Raw genomic sequence first — 19,601 nt, 5'->3', positions numbered from 1 at the left:
AATACACGTTTCAATGTTGATTGTTTGTGCAGATGCAGATATAAAATTGTGTTGATTCATTTATGGGCTAGCAGTGACTTTGAACTAGTGAATATGGATTGGATACAGCTGGCAATAACAAATTTCACAATGATTGATTAACTAATGCTAGATATAACACGCATATATCATGGGTGTATTTGGATATGTTTAATTGTTATTAAAAACATGACTTTCATAATGTGCAAGGGGGTAATACAGGGGTATCCATGATTACCAAACTCATTTTTGAGTACACAAATTATAATAAAACCATCACAGACAAAAAAAAAAGCGTACAATCCAAAACACAATCTTACAGCTCTACAGGAACTGAGTGTAACATATCCGAAGTACAATGCAAATGAAACTGTACATACTATTGTCACTATAAGCAAATTCAGGTACAGCGGTTTCCGGAAACAGTGGAAGATGGAGAGTTTCTTACAGATGATTGTTTCCTGTCCATGGCTCAAATTCATGGCAAGAAATTGATGGTGTCAGGAACTACTTTATTGTTTATTTAAGAATAAGATAACTATTATCTTCTTTTAGGATTCTGGCAGTTCGTGTTTACAGCACACTAAGATGTGCTTTCAAAGACATGTCTGATAATAAACCAAAGGCGGTGTTCATTTTTGATGTCACTAACAATGGAAACAACCCTAAATACATCTTTGATCCCATGATTTGTTAACTTTTCCCTACTTTGCTATTAATGATAAGAATGATTTTTGCCATAAAGTGCTTAGGTTCATGTGAAAAATATGTTGACTTTGTACAAACGAAAAAGAGAGAAAAAAAAAATGCAGCTGGGATACAGACTTCTTGGACCACCTGTTAAACATTGAGAATTCAGCAAATTAACAGCTTGCATCTAATATGGGTTCTTAGCCATCTGTTTTCCCACACAGAACAAAATGATAATTTTAACCAAACCAGCTACTAGTGTCTTCAGTTGCATGTTTTAACAAAAATCTGATCCAATCATCTTTTAAAGCATAAAAGGCCACTTATAAAAAAAGAAAAAGCTGATTCTTATATTATTTTTGAGGTTAATAATAAAGAATATATATATTTTTTTTGTAATGACTTCTGATTATTTTCCTTTCTAATCTGCATCTTTTGATATAGTGTATAATTTTTTTTTGATTAATTCAAATAATAGGCAAGTATTCCTGAGAGGTAATATATGTAGTTGCTATACTATGGGAGAGGAAACAATAAATGATTTGTTCATTTTGAGAAATTAAAGCTTAGAGACCTAGGATCAGTAATTAGTTTGCTAAAGTCATCAAAACAGTTGAATTGAAATGCAAAAACAAAGGTGAAGAACTGAAATATAGAAGCATTGTACAATAGTTTTTACTTTTAGTGTTTTCATTGTATTATTTCCTCAGATAAATGTGAATGTATACATATAGACCTTTTTTCTTTGCAAGATTTGACCATAAGGGCAGGAGATGCATGCATACTCAACATTCAAAATAATGCAAAGTATGCAGATACACAATCTCTGAAATGTGCAATGTAGTGCAACCGAGTTGCTTAAACAGCCAAAAACATATGAAGAGGTGACCCAATTCCAGCCTATATGATCTAAACAGAAAAAATAAAGTACTGCTGAGTAACTTATCATTAACATCAGAGCAGCTTCACTCGATTTATTGAAAATTATATGATTATTTTGCATCAGCCTAGCTCTTGTTCGAACAGATGGTAATCAGCGGAAGCCAAACACTGTATAGAGACAGAACGGATATAAAGAAAGGCAAGCGTAAATCAAGGTATCAGCATTGTGATTCCAGGTAGCATGGAAGACAAATAGAATGAAGTACAGTGCAATCAGTCTTTGAATCCCCTGACCTCTCCTAAATGACATGGTTTTCAGTTTGAGAGAATTTGTTTTCTTGACTGTGCTGTTGTTTTGTAAATGTAACCTTGGTGGAGTTAGTTACACTACATTAAAAAGTGTCAGAAACAGATATTTATGAATTTCAGACTTTCTTCCCCCCGTTAATTCTGAAAATATGAAGTACAATTGAATATCCTGGTCTTTATTTGTTTATTTTATGAGGACTCTGGTGTAGTAAACAGAGTTCCAGCAAGTGTACACAAAGGGATTTAAAGGAGAAAACCCTCCTGGCAATCTCTCCACAGGGCACAGTTAAAAGGATTTAGTCAGATGCATTTATGGTAATACCTGATCAATCAGTGTTGCATGGAAAACCCATAATTAGTCTTCGTTTTAGGGCACAAAAAATGGTAATACACTACCCTCCTTTATTGCCTATTTAAAATGTACGCGTTTCACAAATAACCATGAATGTTAACCCCCCTTGTCTTCAATCTGTAAAATTAATTATAGGCAAGATGCATGTAATGATTTCACACCTGCTAAGATCAATTTGATTTAAGATGCATCTAGATTCTACAATATCTGATTCCAGTCGAGTGCAGTTTTCACTATAATATCTTCCCAAAGAACATTAAGACATGAGGGTTATACGACTACAACTAACATTAAGTTTATCCATTTTTTAATGCACTCAATGGTACAATTATTTTTCTAAAATAAACATTGAATTTATTTTGTTAAAGATTTATGTGACACATCACGACTGCTTTTCTGTTTCTTGCTCTCTTTCTCTTTAGGAAAAACAGGTGTTAACGTGACACCTAGCACAACAGGGAATACTTTATGAATATGGCCTGGACTCAGAATTACAAAACACTTTAAAGCACAATATCTCATTGCATGAACATTTTAATGCACTCACCTAAAAGCACAACTAAAATAAATTAACCCATCAAAATGAACTGCCTATACTGACTGGAATTTAAACAGTTTTCTTATAGATCTAAAAATTTTGGTAGAAACTATTTACTTAATATAATATAGCAATATTGATTGAAATCTAAATTCTCTCTGAATTAATTTCTGTATATAAGATCCTACTACAAGTCATTCAACCCGAGAGATGAATGATTAGGGAGAGGTTCTCTCTGACAAACATACTTCATGTGTAAAAAACATATTCTTTTGTTAAACTATATTGGATAAGGCACACTGTTACAATTATATTTCATTAAAGAAGAAAAGTATGAGTTTATAGAACAAAACACATCATGTCTTATGTTTTGTTTTTTGTTTTTTACAGAAGCCTAATTGAGCAAGGGGTGACTATCTTTTTGGACAGTCAGAGTGTTCTCAGAGAATCCGTATGTCACATAATTTACCTTGTGCTGTGTCTCTAATTGAGGGATTGTAACATATGGGTTTGATTATATAACTTTTTAAACTCACAAGTGCCTGCATTACTGAAGTTACATAAAATATACCCACAACCTGGTAAATATACCCACGACCAAGTCAGGAATACATTTCTGTAGATATGTGATAAACACCATGTTGGGAGAAAAAAAATCCATATTTGTAGAACATACAAAAAAAAAAAAAGTAAAGACTTACAAAATATATCAACAGGGTAAGGCAGGACTTCCCCACAAGACAAGATACCTAAAATAAATAAAAGAACACAGAGACATGAATGAGACGTACATGTTTAGGGCAATGTAAGTGCATTCCACCACTCTCTACATGAAGATTTTTCAGAATAAGTGTATATGGCAATCTGGAATTAAATATTTAGTACTCAGTTCCAGGGTCTAGCTGTCTGTCATCAGCGCAGTAGTCTACATGCTGTGAAGCACTTTGACTGCAATACATCAGGATGTTTTGTAAACATTTAGAGGACATGCATCCTTAAGGTTGCAAAATAAAAATGTTTTATTTAATTAATTTAAAAGCTGAAACTCTTCTTCCTCTAGATTGTGGTACTGGTGAGTTTTGAGATCCACTTAGGTTCGTTCATTGAATTTTTTTGTAATTAAGAGAGCTTTTTAAATTTTATTGCACTGCTTTCAAATGGAAACGTACAAATCACCGTGCTATTTTGATCGTAACTGGCAACGCCTTCATTGTTAAGCAAGACCAGGGTACTAATGCTCTTAAATACCTTATTTGAACGCACAACAGTACATTTGTCAGATATCTATTTAAATTTAAGTGAGTACTTATTATGGATACCTTCTGACTAGAAGAAAGGGAAAACGTGTTTAAATTGTAGAAGCATGACAGGATCGTTGTGAAATCGGAAATTTCACATTTGTATGCTTTGAGGTTAAGTCATTACAAAACACCTCCGTCACTAATTACATTATTCCTGAAGAAAATTACACTCACCTAAAGGATTATTAGGAACACCATACTAATACTGTGTTTGACCCCCTTTCGCCTTCAGAACTGCCTTAATTCTACGTGGCATTGATTCAACAAGGTGCTGAAAGCATTCTTTAGAAATGTTGGCCCATATTGATAGGATAGCATCTTGCAGTTGATGGAGATTTGTGGGATGCACATCCAGGGCACGAAGCTCCCGTTCCACCACATCCCAAAGATGCTCTATTGGGTCGATATCTGGTGACTGTGGGGGCCAGTTTAGTACAGTGAACTCATTGTCATGTTCAAGAAACCAATTTGAAATGATTCGACCTTTGTGACATGGTGCATTATCCTGCTGGAAGTAGCCATCAGAGGATGGGTACATGGTGGTCATAAAGGGATGGACATGGTCAGAAACAATGCTCAGGTAGGCCGTGGCATTTAAACGATGCCCAATTGGCACTAAGGGGCCTAAAGTGTGCCAAGAAAACATCCCCCACACCATTACACCACCACCACCAGCCTGCACAGTGGTAACAAGGCATGATGGATCCATGTTCTCATTCTGTTTACGCCAAATTCTGACTCTACCATCTGAATGTCTCAACAGAAATCGAGACTCATCAGACCAGGCAACATTTTTCCAGTCTTCAACTGTCCAATTTTGGTGAGCTTGTGCAAATTGTAGCCTCTTTGTCCTATTTGTAGTGGAGATGAGTGGTACCCGGTGGGGTCTTCTGCTGTTGTAGCCCATCCGCCTCAAGGTTGTACGTGTTGTGGCTTCACAAATGCTTTGCTTCATACCTCGGTTGTAACGAGTGGTTATTTCAGTCAAAGTTGCTCTTCTATCAGCTTGAATCAGTCGGCCCATTCTCCTCTGACCTCTAGCACCAACAAGGCATTTTCGCCCACAGGACTGCTGCATACTGGATGTTTTTCCCATTTCACACCATTCTTTGTAACCCCTAGAAATGGTTGTGCGTGAAAATCCCAGTAACTGAGCAGATTGTGAAATACTCAGACCGGCCCGTCTGGCACCAACAACCATGCCACGCTCAAAATTGCTTAAATCACCTTTCTTTCCCAGACATTTCAGACATTCAGTTTGGAGTTCAGGAGATTGTCTTGACCAGGACCACACCCCTAAATGCATTGAAGCAACTGCCATGTGATTGGTTGGTTAGATAATTGCATTAATGAGAAACTGAACAGGTGTTCCTAATAATCCTTTAGGTGAGTGTATATTATTAGTTCTACTTTGGAATAATATTTTAAAATTTACATTCAGTTCAAAACTGCTATGAACTTCTACCATGTTTATCCTTTCACCTTTACACAGGTGGGTGAGAACCCCACAAAGTCACAGGAGAACTATAAAATAAAAATATGACATAAGTACAACAAGACTTATTTTACAAGCAGTATTTATTATATATAAAAAATAGCAGAAAAAAGAAGGAGAAGACATTGCATAAGAAACAGTAATGGATTCTTGTGTTCAACGTTATCCATCAAACATTTTACATTTATAAATATTCCAATTGAATTCAGCCAAAGGGTGGCTTTCATTGGTGTGTGGTATGTCTACCTAATGTAATCCATCACGATCCAAGGAGCAGCTGGTGCAATGTGAATAATCAAAAAGGAAAACATTTCACGAAGACACTAAGTATGAGTGCTTATTTTCTATTTTATCATTGAATACATCCCATTTCCTGTTTGGGGCTAAAAGTCCAGGGGGGGAGGGGGGAGTATTTTGTCTCCATGGAATCAAAGTCTTCTCTTCAAGTGATGATTTTGTTCTTTATGAAATTAACACTGTCACAGATTCCTATGTGACAGATTGTCAGAAAAAGACAGGGAGAGAATAAAAGTGTTTGTTGCGACTGGAACCATTTAATCTGAAAATAAATCATTTCAGAGCCATAATAGAAAAATAAAATATGACATGAAGGAAAGCATGGCTTTTAATTGTTTCTGGGGTTGGGGGGGGTCTGCAAATGAGTAAGTGCTAAATCAGTTTACAATACTGTTCATACTAGACGCCATTTCGATTCTGCTTATACTTTGGTTTACAACTGAAATTATATTTTGGGAGCTGGTATCATGTTTTATCACTGCTGTGAAACACTAAGATACAGTTGCTATTGATTTAATCAATATTCCTCCTCCTCTCACAAATAAATAAATGATGCTGGGAAGCTTCCAAACAAAGGGACAGATTTATTTAGATTCATGAAGAAAATCCTGCAATATTGCAATGTGTGAAACTAAGCAAATTCTTTATGCAGTGTTTAACAAAAATTAAAACCATGTTGAATGTCATTACCAATGAATGACAGATTCTTGATGTACTAAAGACATAAATTAGATGATAATCATAGTTAAGGATAAGCTTTGATGATGTCTCTTACATAACAATTACCCTAATTAATTTTATTCAAAAAACAATCCTGCAAAAGCTATTCCTCCACTACCCCAAGTCTTACATATCAACCATAAAGAATAAACTGTTAACTATAAGACCAGTTTTACTGGAAAAGGAATCTACTCTTAAACCGTTCAAATAAAACCCACAATTCTGTCTTTTTAATGCAGCAATTTAATTTTAATTCGGACTCTATTAAGATAATTTAGTTTAAAGAGTTTTCAGCATAACAGCTCATTTCAACAAAAAGGCAAAGAGACAAATATTCACATTATCTCAGCAATTTACAACTCAAATTTGGGACATTGCTAATCAAACTTAAGTGATCAGACAATTCATGTACATCATGCCATTAACAATTTCAAAGGCAGCTAATCAGTAAAAGAAATGCAATTTACTTGTTGAAAAGGTCTTTATGCTTTTGGGTATGAGGGAACATTTTTAAGCCGCTGGTTACTTTGTGAAAGTGGTTTTCACTGGAAACGGTCAAGAGATTAATTATGAGATTTCAGGACAAACAAGGCAAAAAGTTACTTTCCTATTTTAAAAGTACATAATTTAATTTATCCAGGCCAAAATGAAAGGAGCACAATAGAGACCTCCAGAGTTAGTCACTGCCATGGTCATTATTCTTAGAAAAATCTCACTGGACAGACTTAAGTACGCCTATTTGATTTTCAATCTATTGCCTTTATAGCTGGCAATGTAGACTGAACTTAAATTAAAAACGTATGGTATCTTGACTTTATTTTGTTTATTTACAAATATGTTGAAGTTAAACCTGTTGAATTCAGATGAAATGTATGAATGTGTTAACTTGTGGATTCAAGCCCCAGAAAATGTTCTAGGCATGCCCTGGTAGGCCATTAGATGATGCACAGTGTTACACGGGCCTTAATAGTGACATAGAGTTTCTAAAAACTGTTCTCCAGCAGGTTGCAGACATGTTTTCAGATATGACAAGATTTCTATTATAAAAACAAAACAGTCTAAAGTACATTTCTTTATTGGTCATCATCACTGAATTTCTTTTTCTATTCTGCCAACTTTATGGAACATTCAAGCTGGTTTGGGAAGCTTATTGTTATGGTTACCATTTTTTTTTTTCGGTAATACATTTTAGGATCAAAATGTCCGCTACCACATTCACCAAAACGCACCCCAAATTTTAAACTGCTTCAGAAGCTAATTTTACATTTCAAAGGCCATTGTTTTACTGGCTACCCACAATGGCAAATGAATCCTTAAACTCTTACATGGGATATACTCAGAAAGACTGACCCCATTTTACCAAGTTTAATTATAATCAAACCACTTTTCACAAAGTTAAATGCACAAAGTTAATTCCTGAGACCAGCTTCTTAGCTTTACAGCAGGAAATATTCATAAAACTAAACCCCCAAAAAACATAATTGTAGTGCACAGTATTAAGAAAGGACAAATATGCCTTGTAGAAAAACCAAAACAGGATAACCGCTAGACCTCTAAGCATCAAAGTTGAGCTATGATTTATTGATCACTAAAGGCACAATGGCAATGCTGCAGTGTCTCACAATGAATATGTTAAAATGTATTTCTGAGTGTGCCATTGATCTTTTGCTCTTGCCGCATTTGCTATAGTGGTATGCATGTTACATTTATCAAACCCATCAGAAGTCCTTAAGGTCAACACAGAGACACAGTAAATCTAGTTCAAGGTAACAAACAAAAACTGGACAATCTTTCTACAGGCATACAGACGTGATTGACTGGCTTAAAATAAATAAGATTAAAAGTCACATGTACATTACAGTACCACTGCCATTCACTACTATTATAAATTGGTGCATGCTTTTTGTCATGATCTTTCACCAATAATCATTCTGTTTTGCGTGGCCCATGTTCCCCCCTCCCAACTTGCAGGAATGCCCACTATGCTTGGAATCCAGGCAGCTATGGCAGTATTCTCCCGTATATGGAATAAACCACAGCCTGAGGGGTTAGACTCTGCCTTTTCCTGTTTATATTTGCCTATGATGTTCTGTCCCATTCCCTTCTCATACCAAGACACTATTTTTACAAGCTTAAGAAGTTTAAAAAAAATAGAACTCCTAGAATGGCAATTTTCTCTTCTTAGAACACCAAGATCAAGAACAACATCAACAAAAAAACAAGAAAAGTCATTAGAATGAGAACAAATCCTGAGAACAATTTGGGATGAATGCAATGCTAGATTTAGAAATGTGTAATCAATGCATCTCAAGTAGGGGAAAAACGTAATCTGCTTCTAAGGACCACATTCCTTCTGTAACAGTTTTCAAAATCTTACAGTATATTATAAATAAATAACTTCTGTCATTGGAACATTTGACAGCAAAATACACTGTGTGGTACAAACATTTAAATTAATGCAACAGAACTTGTTTGCTAGCTACAGAAACAAATCAAATGAGGCCATTAAAAAACAGTGGGTCTCTTCTTGTATTTTGCTGAAATGGATAAATCTATATTGGCTGATAAAGGCCATTCCAAATTAACTTTACGTGGTACACATGCATGCATATAAACCTTATAACAGTCTATATTGTTTGTGAAGTATAGTTATTAAACCTTTGTTACCAGGATACTAATGCACATGTTAGCCCTAGTCTGGCAGCAATATTTGCTTAAATTAAATTAAAAACAATTAAGGAGCACTTACTTCCAAATTCAGACCACAGCAACAATTGGCAAATTGTTGACACACGAATGAAAGTATGAGTTCTGTGCAGTAATTTAAAGATGATTCAATCTAATGCCAGTGGGAAGTCTGTTTGTACAAAACAGATAACATCTTTCCAACTGCTTCCCCTGTTTCAGCATGCCAGGCAAACCAAAAACAGTCCACCTTATACTGTAGATGTGATCATCCGCGGCAATTATATCTATCTAGAGACATTTTAAGTTTTGAGAATATTTCATCATCTGAACTTGGAATATCATTAAGAATTAAAACAGAGTTAAAAGTGTTCATTAATGTCATTTATTTATGTAACACTGCCTCTGAGAAACTGAGACTGGTGGTTGTCTTGGTTGCTGCAGTAAAGATACACTTGTAAACAGTCCGTCTATAAGTTTAATCATTATACACAATGAAAATGGGAAGAGCGATGGCAGACGGGAACCAAATGAAAGCCAGACGGAAGATTACTGAATGTTGTACAACTGGAACTAGCACAGCAAGCTGGTGGTTATTAATATTCTGACATGGAGAAAGCGTTAGTGTGCTAGACAACAAGACAACAATAAATCCTCCAGTATCAGAAGGAAAACAAATATAAGTAATTACTTTATAACTTCAATTATGTGGGTCCCTAAACATGTTCAGCTAGTTTCCTTGACATACACATTATCAACTGGCATGCCTTATCCAGTTACCTGAAACAGCATGTTGTGAGCTTTTAAAACTGGTTCAGCCACTGATAAAATAAAGCTGTTTCTGTTGTGTGGAAAAAGAGGTGATGAATTTCCTAAACACTGAAACACAACTTTGGATTAAGGCAAATAACCAGCTTACCCCCATTGCACTCAGAAACTATCAGTGTGTTCCAGTAGTGCCCCCTAAACCATAAATCTTCCCTACATTAATACGCATGACAAGACCATCAACATCGAGGGCATCAAAAGCTTGCCATGGCTTGGCCAATTATTGGACATGAGCCCCATTGAGCACAGGGCAATCCTGAAGCAATCCTGGCAAAAGTGTCCCCAGTTAAACAAACTAGGAATTGGACACAATCCAGGATTTCTGACCTTCTCAATACAATGTATAAATCTGTTTCAGTCTTGGATGAGGCAAAGGACAAGAACCACAAAACATTTTTCTGCTAGTGTTATACATGTTTCCAGAATAACAAGTCTGTGCTTTTCAAAACTTGAAATAAATGTACTTGTCTACATGCTGTGCAGCACACTACAGGTCAAAGATGATGAAAGTGTGGAGGTGAACTAATTACATTACATGGTAAGGGCCCATACATCTACCAAAACAATTGAACACCATGTCATATAGTTGGTAGTATAACACAACGGTTCAAAGAGAACAATATGGAGACACTGCATGGTTTGCTCAGACTCCTAATATCCCATAGCCCATAGAACAATTGAAAGTGCTGATCATAAAAAGACTGCAGCCATCAAATTCCCTCTCTGCACTACAAAATGCAGTACAAGATGAATATCAAAAGATTAAAATTCTGTTTTGTAATGTGGCTGCAAAAAATGTTGTAGTTAAACAAGTTGTGAACTAAACTTCTGAATGGGGAGGGGGAAAAATCTATTTTTTTCCAGACAGATGTTAGATCCACCATGTTATTTCTGCATCGTCACAGAATATAGCCTTTATCTTTTTCCCTTTTCTGGCAGCTGTTTCATTTAGAATGAGGAAGACCAATTTCTCAAATATGGTATTAAAAAACTGGAGGACCATGGTGCCAATACCATTTTAAGTATAAGGATTTAATAAAAAATAAATTTGGAGAGAGCAGCAGGATTTTACAAGATCATTAAGTGTTCCACTGGTTGAGTAAGCCATCGCAATGAGCCAATGAGCTTTTATGTTCCAAAGGCATATTATACCATCCGATTAGCAGGCATTTTAGGCTGAATTTTCAAATCTGCTTAATACAGTTAGGAGTTCATGTCTCTCAGAATTTTAAACTTTAGAAAAGTGAATGCATTAAAGTATATTTTGCAACAGAACAAAACAGTCTTTCTAGAGCACTGCACATTCACAGCAGAATTCTAGATTCAAACTTTATAGTACTTTGGATTTATAGTCAAACCAAAGCAGATGTCAAGACTGTAGTGATATGATCACAGGACCAAGGCTCTGTACATACTGTCACCTATTAATAACCTGCAAAAAAACAGCAGCAAGTAATGAATTACAAAAAAAAGACACAAAGGCACTTTCTCGCTTTATGAAGTTGATGGCTTTTTCTTTTTAATGTTCCTAAAAGTAGTGATGGAGCAACATGAGGGACTTTGGAAAAGTAGCAGAAGGTACTTTAAGAGCTTCCTCAAATGGTCTGCAAGGACACTTTAATCCAGGCCAAAAAAAACAATTATTTAGCTCTTATCTCCTTTTATAGTTAGATGGAAATTATTCTAAAATTTAACAGATTAATTTTGTTTTTATATGACTTAGATTAATGACCCCTGGGTACATTTTACTTCTCAACTTAGTAAGGATTTAAAACGAGGTCATGAAGAGAGGCTGAAAAGACTACAAAATTAACCTTCTGTGACACCTATCTCCACAACTCCATAATCCAAACATTGGACAGCATTATCACATAAGTCAAAAACTTTAAGCATATTTGCTGAATACAACCAGCAAATAAGCGTGCCAACAAATGCACCACAAACCAACATCTGCTTACATCTGTGCATGTGAGGATGTACATCTAAATCATCATACAGCTGTCCCCCCCGGAAATGAACATGCACCTTTCAAAAGAGCTGAGCAAAGTTATTCCATTAAAGTAATCTATATAAAGACTGGACCCTAGGGATCAAACTCTGCAGAAACAGGAGGGAAGTGACTGCAGGTGCCGACGGGCAGTTTAAGGACAGTGACTCTCTCTGCCAGGAAATGATTTAGGTCAGTAGGTAATTGCATTCAATCTCATTCTGGGATCACCAAGGATTGAAGGGCTTTAAATCTCACAAGCGTGCACGTGATTCCTATGCACGTTTTGCAAACCAGCAGTCTCCTGAATGGACTGTGTTACACTGTAGCACAGTACAAGTGCAAACTGTACACAATGCAACTGTTTAACTGTTGGCAGAGGAAATATTTTTATTAAAGTAAGCAAGTAAGCAACCAGTTTCAATATTAAAAAATAATTTCCATTGTACATATGAAACTAATTTGCAAAAAATAAAAACAAACTATTGTGTTTTGTTATCCACAAGAATTAAAAACAAAAATCAAAACATTGTCGCCTTGTTTCATTATTTGCATATGAAAAGGTATGTGGAATTTTTGCCAAAAAGAACAAAAAAAATGGTGGCTTTATAATTACATACAATTACCCATGTCACATGGATGCATGCCACAATCTGGTATGTATAATTCTAGTGTTATTCATAATCTCATTTTAGTATTATTATTAGGGTAGACTGTATTATTATAATTACTGTATTACTCATTGAATTTGCCTTTTTCCAATGTGACCATTACATTAAGAACAATACTTCCAACAGTTGATAATCTTTTGCTATAAAGAACACCAGCTATAACAAACAAAATCATTCAAGCCATTGTTTGCATTAAAATAAAGAATTACACTCAACAACTGCATCACATCAAACGTATGCTGTCTGTGAAACCAAATATCTATTAACCCCTCAATGAATGAACCTGCTGACTGAACAAAAGGCATTATTCGCTTTATTTTAGTCAGTCACTGAGTATCACATGAATGAAACAGGTCTGAAAACATTCAGTTAGATACAGATTTAAAGAAAGCAGCAAACTGGAAGACTGCCATTGCCATGATTCAGAAAATCCACCAATTCTAAATGGTTTTTCCTGTGATTTTATTTTTGGCATTTGTCCATCACTTTCCAAGATTTTTGTCTGTTTTGTTTGTTCAGGATTTTCCATTTCCATGAGGACCCTGTGCTCTACCTGATTATTTTTTCTTGTTTTACCATCGCTGAATTGTTTTACTATAACTACAGGCATCATAGGGCCAGACATAACCTTTCCATCAATATAATAATAAGTGGTTGATTTAATACTTACTTCCAATTCAATTTACATCCATACAAAATGTTGGGTCTCAAAGCAAGTAAAAAATATGTTACTGCTTTTAAACGAAGGAAATAACTGGGCAATCTGTTTCTGTGCAGCCCTTGTACTAAACTGGCAGGGCAGGGGTCAGGGGGCGAACAACCTTTAAAACACTTATCATTGCAGAATCTGGTATAATCTGTTTCTGAAGGGTAAACCCCATTAAAATAGTAGCAAAGATAACAAAGAGCCTGGAATGACACCTGAATAGAAAAATGCAGCTAAAAGGGGTCATTTATAGTCTCTTTTGAACCCAAAACTTATTTTTCACCAGTTTAATATCCCGACATTGCATATAATTCTGTCATTGCTTTGTTCTAAGAACATTTGACATTATTACTGCTGTTGAGAATGGTTAAGTAGCTTTTAAATCCATTGAGATCAGAGACAGTTTTGAAACCAAAGAGCAAACTTGAAGTTTCTTTCATAAAAATGTTCAATGAAGATCAACTTCAATTTAATAATAATAATAATAATAATAATAATAATTTTAAAAAATACATGTTTTTGAAATGAGCCATCTGAGCGAATCATTCACTCGATAAAATTATTTTTTTAAACAGTGCAGATACGCACACACACATATGTAAAATCACACATTAAAATACTAGCCAATCATTTTTTTTTTTTATGGGGTATGTCCCCATCATGCCGGAAATAACATCACAGCAATTTCAGCATATGAAAGTGCGTCTTGTCAAAATTTTTCTGAAAAATAACACCAAATGCATTAAACTGATTAACAAATTAAAGTGGGAAGAAATAAATTGCAGATATACCATAGCTTTTACATAAAACGACCAGCCACCTAATTCATTATTTTAGAAGTATTAATTTGCACTAATTTATCTTGATACTCAAGAGATGAACAAGCATATAGAAATGTAAGCCTTCCAAATAATGAACGAATTAAATGATAAGGAGAAGCGACTCTTCTACAGCATTTCGTGTGACCTTGAGGCTTGGTATATTCAGATCTAAAAAGCAACTGTGTTGGTGCTGAAATTCCAATACTAAAGTAATTGCTGTATTTTTGACATGGTACATAGGAGTCCTAACTCCTACTGGTTATGTTCCAAACCAGGCCTTTTCAATCTAGCTAAATTAAATATCCCACCCTTTTAGACTAGCTAAGTAATCTCTAATTTCCAAACATCTGTGATGTAGTGCGCCACTGGTGCAGAAAGGTACACCCCAAAGTAGCACATTTTCCATTAGTGTCATTGACTTTACTTCTGAACCCAAATATCAACATTTCATCATGTTAGAAAAGCTCAAATTTGTATTGAATACATTTGATTGACATGAGGTAATATTGACTTAATTTGTCTTTTGCCAACAAAGTACAGATAATTTTAAGAGGGCTTTTTCCATCACCTGTCAGCGTTAGTCATTTCTGCTCCATTTAATAATTATTGTGCTACAGAGAATGAACACGGTCCCTAATTTAGTCAAGATAAATCTGCCAGTGAACTACAGCTGAAAACTGTAGGAGAGTTACACATTTAATGTAAGCTTGAACTTATAAAATAATTACTTTTACATGCAATGTATAATGTATGAAAATATAAGGGAACATTAGAATTAGGATCAGAACCAATATGTATTGTTTAAATGCATTGAAAAAGATATTACTTGTGTATGTTCTTTGGTTACTCTGAAGACATTTAATGATGGATATCAAGACGTAGGTGATCAGAAATAGAAATTGACTTTCTAATTGCAAGGTTGCGAGAAGGTTGAACTGTAAACACTTAACAAACCAAAAATAATATGCCACATCCTGGTTGCATGCATGAGAATGTCCCCTCTAACTGCTGTATTACTCTTATCTCTTACCTCTTATCTCTCTGTAGAATCAATTTGAGGTGACCAGTAATGTGCACATTCTATGTCACGTGTCGATTATGTTCTCTGACTAGTACAGTGCAGTATTTTGATTGATTTTCTAGTTTACCCGTTTTTGTTTTATAAGATCGTTTTTATTATTTTTAAATCCTCAAATCATAATCATACATACCACAGTTAACTTCCATAAAAACGCTTTAGACAAATAGTTTGTGGGGTGGGGCATGCTTTTCCTGATCAAAAGACAGTCTTGGGTAAATTGGAAGTGGATTTTTATTAATACTACACATCTAGTAACAAATTATTAATTCAATTATAATTATTTTTGGTAGGACTTAACAACCAATATACTTATAGTCCCAGCTGGTACTCTACAGTAATTACTACAACCTCACCTGGGTTAATTAAGCAAAATCTTGCTAGTACATGGAGATATAATATGGAAAGATAACATGATTAGGAGGGATACTCTCATATCTAAAGAGTCTGGACAGATATATATTTAGCAGGGATTAAATTTGGACAAGGAATCTGTTTTTTGAGATGTCTTTAACTCCAATGATTGAGCTGGTTTTGCACTGTACGCTCTTTTCATCCTGTTAGAAAGACCTGAATGGTATTAATGAGTCTGGAAACTATTAAGAAAGGAGGAGGTATGTTGAGTCAGTAAGATTAGTTTTATCCATCGGTGTCTTCTGTTAATGGAGACTGAGCTGCTCTTGACATACTGGGGACATACTGATTTTGTGCAGTTCATGAACACTGAATACAATTTCAGACAGACAACAGCAAGTATTTTGTTGTTTACAGAGCTACACGAAAATGCCTGAACCACATTTAAACTGTAGCTATGATGAAGTGCACTATTGATTTTGCTGAATTGGTTGGACATCAAACAAAGGAAGATTTTATACATTGTCCATATACACAACAACCTTCTCTTTGTCAGTTGTACACTCATGAGTACAGCTACGTGATTCTGAGCAATATGCCATAAATGCAAATGATAATAGCCTTCTTTTTTCTTTTTTTTGGGGGGTGTTAGATTAAATATTTGCTAGACAACTCTAAAGCACCGACACTGAAAGGTTAAAATGCATTTATACTCTTAAATATCAGGTGCCTAAAAATAATTTAGCACCCGGCTGTGTAGAGTAGATAAAAGCATCCACAGTACTGATTCTGACATGGAAATGAGCCAAGCAGACATACAGGGAGCATGCTCTTCTCATTTCAAGTGGGATGGGAGATTGACCACATATTTAAAAATGGAAGGGAGATACTTGAGAATACGGTGAAGTTAGCAGTTAGTTGCGGAGAAGGTTTTCCCTTTATTTTTCTCTTTCTCAGAACTTTCAACAAAAACACAGAGACGAAAATCAGTTAGTGTCTTTATCACACTATCTACATATTTGAGCACAAGCTGACACACATACAGACCCACATAAACTCTATAATCTTGTAAGACTGCATGTTTCATAACAACAACAGAATCAGGAAAATGTTCTGAACTGATGAATGTGTTTGGCTTCTTCATTTCATCACTCAGAAGCAACTGGAAAAAAATTTGAAGTAAATGTTTAGGTCCGGTCTCATTAAAAGGCTCAGAGAAATCATTTGTCAGTAATAGTAATACATTATTCTTTGATAAATTAATATTAATGGAATCCTAATACAGAGACAGAAACTTCAACCAGAGAGAATATTAAAAAAAAAAAAACTAACATCTATTTTATTCCTTTCTTTTCACCAACCTGTGAGTATATAACTGAATTTGTAATAGTAGACTTAAAATATCAGTTTGTTATGCAAAATGATAACACTTCTTTTTATGACACTTTTATTATAATTTATTTATTCATTTATTTCTTGGCAGACGCCCTTATCCTTATCGCCCTTAGTATTACTTTAAAGAAATCAGCAATGACACAAAATTCTGCAAAACTTAGTGTTACATCGAGGTCACTTGTCAAACTTGCTCTTATATATTTGTTTTTCACAAAATCAACCCCCTAACGTTGACCTTATTACCTGGGAGCAAACTGATATAACAGCACAATGGAACCCAACAGGGCATAATTTAATTTGAAAAACAGTAAAGCCCTTCCCTTGTGTTGCTCCTAATGAAATTTCCAAATTCTGTATCTCATATCAGGTAACACATTATCTATTTACTCTGTCCTGAACACTAGCCTGAATGGCCCTCCGAATTTGGATGGAGTGGGAATATGTGAATCAAGTCGTATGAATCGCAAAGATATCAGCTTTCAAATACAAAACAACTAAAAGAAAACTGACATAGATGCCTGCAATAAAAGAGCTACAGCAGAGCATCTGATCTAACAGCGTGAGCTAAATAAGAGTGAAGACTTTGAAGCGACTGGGAGAGTTTCCCCTAAGGAAAAGACTTGGGTGAACATGTCTTGTGCACCATCAAGCAAAAGGTAATTAGATTATCACACTGCACTATCATTAAAGTCTGCCATATCATTCCTCACAGCTACATTAAATCCTATTACTTCTACCTTTTCCTGCCGCTTTCCTTCATGGACTCAGATATACATTATTATGTAAACTGCCAGTAAACATTTTGTATGAGGCAGCAGTCATAAGTTAGCCTACTTCTGCACTGCAGTGTGTCACGCGCCACAGACTAAATTATACACGGCTTGAGAGCTGGCAAAAGAAAAAGTCTTTGAAACGGGAAAGTCAAAGCACCCCAACGAATTCATTTATACTGAAACTGCCTGAAAGATTATAAAGATTAGCAGAAAAATAAAAAAAGTTCAACTTTAACATACAGATGAATGGACTTAAAGGACAATAAATAAAAGACACAAATTAGAAACAACTTTATTTCATTTAAGACTTTCAGTGATGAAATTCTGAATTCCTCACTATTAAATTAGATTGTATTTTGAAAGCAAGACTGAATAGTTTCTCCTGTACTAGCAATGCTTTTCAACCCTGGTACTGGACTTCCCTTTATCTGCTGATTTCTGATCCAGCTGAGCGCTCAGTTACTTGTGACCTAACCTTAATTGATAATTTGCTTAATTCAACCATCTTAGCTGTGTGTTTCAAACAAAAGTTGTTAATTTAAAGATATTTTTCAAGTATATTCTACAGATTGCTTAAAATTTCAAACTGTTAAAAATGTTAAAATCAAAACTGTCATTAACGGTTATAGTAAGTAAATTGAAAGAAATAACTGCAGTTGTGGAGCACTCTAGGGGCAGTAACAATTTAAATAATCATGCAAGTTTTGTAATGCACAGAATTACACGATTCTAGAAAAAAAGCTGCAAAATTTTCCAAAAGAGGAAAAAAACTAAAATGACACATGACACAAATGAGATATATTTATGACACTTTTAAAGGTTTCAATTGTTTGATAATTCTTTGAATTGCTTCAATTGTATTTTAAAGAAAGTGTCTAAGTGAATGCTTATTAATTTTCTGGCATTTATCAAAATTTGGTTTGTGAGATAATTAGAATTAATTTGGTTATTATCGAACAGTAAAAGATTCCATGTTATCATGCAATTCAAAAAGTCCCCATACAGGGAAACCCACATGTTGTTTTTTTTCTCAGAATTTCGATGAAGATGTTGTGCACATGCTTTAAAACATGTTCAAAATTAAATAATCTTAATGCCTAGTTAGAAATTAAAATAAAACCTCCTGCACATTAAGGTAAAGGGGGAAGTAATCAAAACAGGCAGTTAACTAAAATGATGTCCCTCCCATTCACCTAGACCACTAAACCAAATCTTATAAAGCTTCTGGCTGTACACTAGCTACTGCTAAACTAATGTATTTCATTTTTAAATTCTTTTGAAGAACAGCAGAAGAAACCCAAAAGCAAAAACTTTTCCGTGATCTATATTAACCATTAATCTGAGCAAAAACAAACAACTATCTTGTGTTGAGCACATGACCCTGTGATGTTATCTGCAGTATTACTGAATACTTCAAAAAAAATTATAAGATTTAAAACAAGAAAAAGAAAAACATTCACTGTCCAATAGAGATTATAATCTGTATAGACAGCAAATGTTCAATCATATTCATTCCTTTATAAGGTAGACATTGATTCAACCTTTCTTCTGAAATGTTGATTTTTCCCCAAGAATCAGGGATGACTATGCAGATGCAATTAGGGGAAATAAATAAATAATATCCCACTATAATTGAATGTGAATAGTATCCCAAATATTGCTCAGCTTCCCTTGCCTTTCAAGGAGGCAAACTGAGCATTC

At 34.8% G+C, this 19,601-nt stretch overlaps 1 protein-coding gene across 5 annotated transcripts in view; it reads right to left on the bottom strand.

Annotated features, from left to right (window-relative positions):
• lpp (LIM domain containing preferred translocation partner in lipoma) overlaps window positions 1-19,601 on the bottom strand; it is a 184,082-nt gene that overhangs the window by 153,264 nt on the left and 11,217 nt on the right. Inside the window, exon 3 of one of the 5 annotated variants that reach the window (XM_066709184.1) lies at window positions 3,491-3,538. The exons of the other annotated variants lie outside the window; for them this stretch is intronic. The gene's annotated coding sequence lies outside the window, so the exon portion shown is untranslated. The remainder of the gene's footprint in view (window positions 1-3,490; window positions 3,539-19,601) is intronic. 5 annotated transcript variants of the gene reach the window in all.

The sequence above is a fragment of the Amia ocellicauda genome, chromosome 7, assembly GCF_036373705.1.
Source record: "Amia ocellicauda isolate fAmiCal2 chromosome 7, fAmiCal2.hap1, whole genome shotgun sequence".
In the NCBI taxonomy this organism is placed as follows: domain Eukaryota; kingdom Metazoa; phylum Chordata; class Actinopteri; order Amiiformes; family Amiidae; genus Amia; species Amia ocellicauda.
This window is presented reverse-complemented; position numbering and strand designations above follow the sequence as displayed.